Below are 6,074 nucleotides of genomic sequence, written 5' to 3'. Positions count from 1 at the left end.
TTATGAGCAACGAGTTTGCCAAGATAAAGCTGTGCATTGGGTTGTGGTTGGAGAAACCCATACTCACATTGCACACCTTGGGCAGCCCCTGAATCATCTGACCCTTCCTGGCAGGCCACTATTCCTGTGGTCCCGGAAGGGAGGAAGACCCAAAGGCCATTCCATAGAGACACTAGCCACCCCAGCGCAGTTCTCCTCTCAAGTTTCTTACCCTCCATGAGTCCTGTGGACTCAGAGCGTCTTGGTATGGTCATTTTTGTATGTGCTGCTGCTGACTTTTTCCCCAAGTAAAATCTTTTTCTTTGGGTATTGGGGAAAGTGGTGCAACATTTGGAGGGAGGGCTTCTACAGAAGTAGTTAGATGTTATCTGCATTTTCCTTTTTATTCTTGACACGGTTCTAATCCCCCCACATTTTTTTCTGGACATCTCCTTCCACACTGATGGTGAGAATTCCTTAAGGCAGAACTTAATAGCTGTGTTGCCGGTCTTCAGCTGTTGTGGTGTGGGTTCCTGGGAATAGCACATTCACTCTTATGGAGTCAGTTCTCAAATCTGTCCAAAATTCATGGCTATATTGAAAATGTAAACACTCTTCTCCGACTCTCTAGAACATTCATCAAAGATGCTAATATTTAACTAATGTACTAGGTGCACGGTTGTTCACCATCAGCATAAAGTGCTTGTGAGCAATGCATTTGCCAACATGCAGGAAAGGAAGAGGAAGAAAGGCAAAGTCTAGATTATTCCCAAGTTCAGCATCAGCCCCTGAACAGTTGAGAGTTAACTACCTTCGCTCTGTATTTTCCCCTTAGTTTCAGTAGTTTTCATCATTTTTCAAAGGCATAACCAACCTCCCAGTTGGGCCCACAGTGATTGAGAGCGCATCTATCTCCCTTACAAGAAAGAGGGCATGGTGCCAGGGCCTCGTGACAGCCCCAGCTTCCACTCCCCCACTCCCAGGCTGGTTTCATTTCTCTTCTCTTTGCCCTTTGGCTTTTCTCTTCTTCAGAAATTTCCATTTTCCTTGCACCAAACGTATTAAAATTTAACAGTCACAGCATCTCAGTGTGTGACACGTGATAGCTGTCCCGATAACTTCATTTTCCTCTGTCATTGAAGAGGCCATTTTCAAAGTCACCCTGAACCATGAACAATTCTCACATAATGGCTATTTGATTCTGTTTGTACACTGAAATTTTTGTCCTTTTGTCTCCCCCAGTCTGCTTTCCTTGGCCTACTACTACTAATACTATAATATGGGAAATAATAGTAATGTAGGACAGTTTTAATTCTCTCCTCTAAGAAGTGGCCTATGCTGGAGAGTGAATACTTGAGTCTCCCCTGTCCCCATCCCAGGCCACCCCATCTCTCTCAATTCCTCATTAAGTGGCTTCCAAGGATGGAGAATGAGGATGAGAAGACCAAATGTCTGGCATCTGCCTTGCGGAGTGGGCTACGGCCATTGGAGTTGATCTGAGGAACTGTGTGGGGGGAGAGGGGGAAGAAATATGGGGTAGGTTTTGGTGGAAGGGTCTTCAGGAAATGAAGAGAGATGTTGAAAGAAAAGTTCTGTGAGATTTTGCTATCCGGTGTATGATTTCCTGATTTCCACCCCACTCCAGCCCTGCCAAATCTCTTGTTTATTTATTTATTTATTTATTTATTTATTTATTTATTTTTGAGATGGAGTCTTGCTCTGTTGCCCAGGCTGGAGTGTGGTGGTGCGATATCGGCTCACTGCAAGCTCCACCTCCCGGGTTCAAGCAATTCTCCTGCCTCAGCCTCCCAAGTAGCTGGGATTACAGGTACCTGCCACCACACCTGGCTACTTTTTGCATTTTTAGTAGAGATGGGGTTTCACCATGTTGGCCAGGCGGGTCTTGAACTCCTGACCTCAGGTGAACTGCTTGCCTTGGCCTCCCAAAGTGCTGGGATTACAGGCGTGAGCCACCATGCTCGGTCAAATCTCTTGTTTAGTTTCGTGATTAATGTGTAGCAGAGTGAGGCACCTATTCTAGGGAAATGGTTTAGTGCCAGATGTGACTTCAGGGTGAGCAGAGACCATGAGTGGAGGTGAACTAAGCCCCGCCCCAGCCTCTCTGCTCCAGTTAGTTTAAAATCGCCTCCCTCAACGTGTGACCAGGGAACATAAAGTGCTCTGGGACTTTGGGATATAGGAGTTAGTCTAAGATGAGAAAACTACCACCATGTCCTCGGGATCTCATCTACACAGGGAACCTGTGCACTCTCCGGTCCCCTCAAGCCCAGGTGCGCTGTGAGGTTTGACAGGTGTCATCTCTGGGGTTTCTAAAAGGCTCCCGCTAAAGGATGCTTTGTGAAAAGCTGGTTTTCCTTATCAGACACGAATCACTTAACTCTCTCCTTGTACCCAGATGGCTAAATTTGGTTTATATGATCTCGCTGTGACCTTCTCTTGAACAGCTCTGAGCGTGCTGCCAAAATGAAAATGAACAATGTCAGTGCCGTGATGTCCAGTTGAGCTGTGACCTGGATTCTGGTATCGCATACACAGAAGCAACTGAAAGCTGAGAACAAGGGGCCACCGATGGCTAGGTGTGCGGGGGGATTGTATTACTTGAGCCCATCCCTTGAAAAGCTTAGGAGTCCACCATCTCCACTGGGAACTCATCCACTCCTGGCAAGAAGAATGTCCCTGGGCATGGGGGACAGGGATCAGCTGTCCGAGGTGAGAGTCCTCCCTGGTGAGCCCACACCTCCACGTGGGGCACTGCAGGCTGTGAAGAAAGGTGAGCGAGATGACAGTGTTGCTGCTGCTCCAGAGAATAGGATGTGGGGACCCATCTGACCTCGGCCCCCACACCTCTCGCTCCCTGCTCTCTTGGTGCCAAGGCTTGACTTGCCTGTGAAAGGAAATGAGAAAATCACCTTGGAATTAAAAGACCAGTAACAAATGGTCAACCTTGGAAGGGTCAGGCTGAAGATTCTTTTGGAAATATAGATGGAGGATCCCTTTTTCAGAATGCTTGGGATGAGAAGTGTTTTGGATTTTGGACTTTTAGATTTTGGAGTATTGTCATGATATTTACTGGTTGAGCATCTTAGATCTGAAAATCTGAAATCCAAAATGTTCCGATGTGCGTTTCCTTTGAGCATCATGTCCGCCCTCAGAAAGTTTTGCATTTTGGAACATTTTGGATTTTTGGATTTGGGATGCTCAAACCTGTATTAGGTTGAACCACATAAAACTGCCAGTGTTGGTCATTTTTGACCAGCAAAAATGTCAGTTTCATGTGGTTCAAACTGACATAACGATGATTCCCCTTCTAAGTCTTCCCACTGTATTTGGAATAAAGACAATTTTTTTAATTTTAATTTTTTCTTTTGAGACAAGGTCTTGCTCTGTTGCCCAGGCTGGAGTGCACTGGTGCCATCATAGCTCACTACAGCCGTGAACAACTGAGCTCAAGAGATTATCTTCTCAGTCTCCTGAGTAGCCGGGACTACAAGTGCATGCCATCAGGCCTGGCTAACTTTTATTTTTTGTAGAGACAGCGTCTTACTACATTGTACAGTCTGCTCTCAGACTCCAGGGCTCAAGTGATCCTCCTGTCTCAGCCTCCCAAAGTGCTGGGATTACAGGTGTGATTGGCCTAAGACCAAATATTCTTGACTGAGCCCACTGGGCTCCCCCAACTGTCTGTCCAGCTTCACGGCTATACTTCCTGATCCTGCTATTCTCCTAACAACCTCTCCACCTCTTAGTCTTGCTCATTCTATGCCTTTCCTGGAGGATCGCCTCTCTTCGCCAAGTAATTCACCCTCTAGATATGTGTTCGAATGCTGGTTTCATGGGAAGTCTTTTCTGACTAGGCTTTTCTGCTCCTCCATGTACTCAGAGCACGTTCACTTTCCCTAGGCGGTGTGATCTCGACTTGTATTGATGTGTCAGTGTCCGTGTTGGATGCTTGCCTCTCCCCCACGGGGCCCTGCAGTCAGACACCGGGCGGTCCTTCCCTGTGATTCGTTTCATGGAAGCTTTGCCTTGTTGACGCATGTTTGAATGCTCTGTATTGACATAACAATTTGCATGACCATATGATATAGCATTTTGCATCCTCTGTTCAATAAGAACCTTAGCAACAGCCCTCAGACCCTCAGACTCAGAGAAAGTAATCAGAGGGCCCTGCCTTTTCTTTGCATCTCCTTCACCTGTGCCACTACCAGTAGGGCCTTACGCCAGCCTGGCTCCCTGTCGAGACTTGTGGTGTCACCTCACTAGACTGAGTCTTGGAGGCAGAAACTGCTTGTCAGTCATTGCACACGACATGAGGGAGGGCAGTGGTGAGTGCAATGAACACAGTAGACATTCGACAAATATTTGTTGTCTGCATGAAACCTTAAGACAAGAGAGGTAAAAGCTTTATTGCCTTTGGGCTGGAAATCCCTTCACTCTAGGAAAACTTCCCCAGCCCCAAGGGCCCATGCAGCTTCCCCCTACTCAAGTAAGTCTTTGCCTGTACCAGTTATCTAAAATTGAAAAATCGGTGACTTACCAAAATAAGTTGCACAAGTCTATGGGCTGGTGCGGTGCTTATTGCTGGGCTAGGCATGGCTGCTTTCGGCTGGGCTGGCTCAGCCATCTGCTGTCAGCTGCGTGATCAAAGGTGGCCTCAGTTGGGTTGTGTCAGCCCTGCTCCTCATGGTCCTTCTCCAGCAGGCTGGCTTGGCCTTGTTCATATGGGGACTGCAGGGCTTCAATAAGAAGTATAGAAGTTATAGCCTCTTGAGATCTGGGCTCAGAACTGCCTGGCACCCTGTTACTTCTTCACATAACACTGACCAACCCAAGTTGCAGGGCCAGTGCAAATTGCAGAGATGGGACATAGATGCTACCCCTTGTGGGAGGAGAAAGTTATATTGCAGAGGGTGTGATTCAGGGAAGGATAAAAATTGGGACCTTTTTTGCCTTGCAGCTTCCACATGTCCCCATATACAGGGAAACTCTCTTAAAAGCCAAGTCATTACAATGATATTAGCGCACTGAATAATCAGAATTCGCCGGATAGGCGTTTAGATATAAATGAGGCTGGAGCCAAGTTTAGGTGGGGTTCACTGGATTCTCTCCCCAGACTCCTTGTGTATATAAGGTCAAAATTGAGGTAACAGCGCAGTGTTGCAGGTCTGTCTGGCATTGTACCTGTAGTCCCCGAAGTGAGTATTTCTGAAGAGGAGGCAGAAAGAAAGCAAAGCAAATCAGAATAAGAAAACTGCAATTTCCCCTTTAGAATGGTAAAATCTTTTTTTTCTTCTTCTTCTTTTTGAGACGGAGTCTCTGTTGTGCGGTGGTGTGATCTCGGCTCACTGCAACCTCCGCCTCCCGGGTTCAAGCGATTCTCCTGCCTCAACCTCCCTAGTAGCTGGGATTACAGGCACCTGCCACCATGCCTGACTAGTTTTTGTATTTTTCAGTAGAGATGGAGTTTCACCATGTTTGCCAGGCTGGTCTCGAACTCCTGACCTCAGGTCATCTGCCTGCCTCAGCCTCCCAAAGTACTGGGATCACAGGCATCAGCCACCACACCAGGCCTGGAACGTTAAAATCGTAATTAGGTCTATAGACCAGTTAGCAGCTTCCTGCTGATGTGCTGTATCCTGCACTGTACAGTTAGCGTTGCAGGAATCAGGACGGTGAAGGGTATACAGGACCCTCTCAGTATTATTTTTGCAACTTCCTCTGAGTCTACAATTATTTCAAAATACTGAGTTAAAAATAACTGGAATTGGCCGGGCGCGGTGGCTCAAGCCTGTAATCCCAGCACTTTGGGAGGCCGAGGCGGGTGGATCACGAGGTCAGGAGATCGAGACTATCCTGGCTAACATGGTGAAACCCCGTCTCTACTAAAAATACAAAAAACTAGCCGGGCGTGGTGGTGGGCGCCTGTAGTCTCAGCTACTTGGGAGGCTGAGGTGGGAGAATGGCGTGAACCCGGGAGGCGGAGCTTGCAGTGAGCCGAGATCACACCACTGCACTCCAGCCTGGGAGCACAGCGAGACTCCGTCTCAAAAAAAAAAAAAAAAAAAAAAAAAAAA

The 6,074-nt window shown here is 47.3% G+C and overlaps 1 long non-coding RNA gene across 6 annotated transcripts in view; it reads right to left on the bottom strand.

The window, feature by feature from the left end:
• Positions 1-2,675: 2,675 nt before the first annotated feature.
• Positions 2,676-6,074, bottom strand: part of LOC116276334 — a 41,878-nt gene continuing 38,479 nt past the window's right edge. For 5 of the 6 annotated variants that reach the window (XR_004185752.1, XR_004185753.1, XR_004185751.1 and 2 more), the window contains 2 exons: positions 4,538-4,736; positions 2,797-2,884 (listed from right to left, as the gene is read on the bottom strand). This is a non-coding gene — a long non-coding RNA (uncharacterized LOC116276334). Of the gene's footprint in view, positions 2,759-2,796; positions 2,885-4,537; positions 4,737-6,074 lie in introns of those variants that run through there. The other variant, XR_004185756.1, reaches the window with a different exon arrangement.

This window comes from Papio anubis, chromosome 8 (genome assembly GCF_008728515.1).
Source record: "Papio anubis isolate 15944 chromosome 8, Panubis1.0, whole genome shotgun sequence".
Lineage (NCBI taxonomy): Eukaryota > Metazoa > Chordata > Mammalia > Primates > Cercopithecidae > Papio > Papio anubis.
The sequence above is the reverse complement of the archived record's forward strand: the minus strand, read 5'-3'. Positions and strand labels throughout refer to the sequence as shown.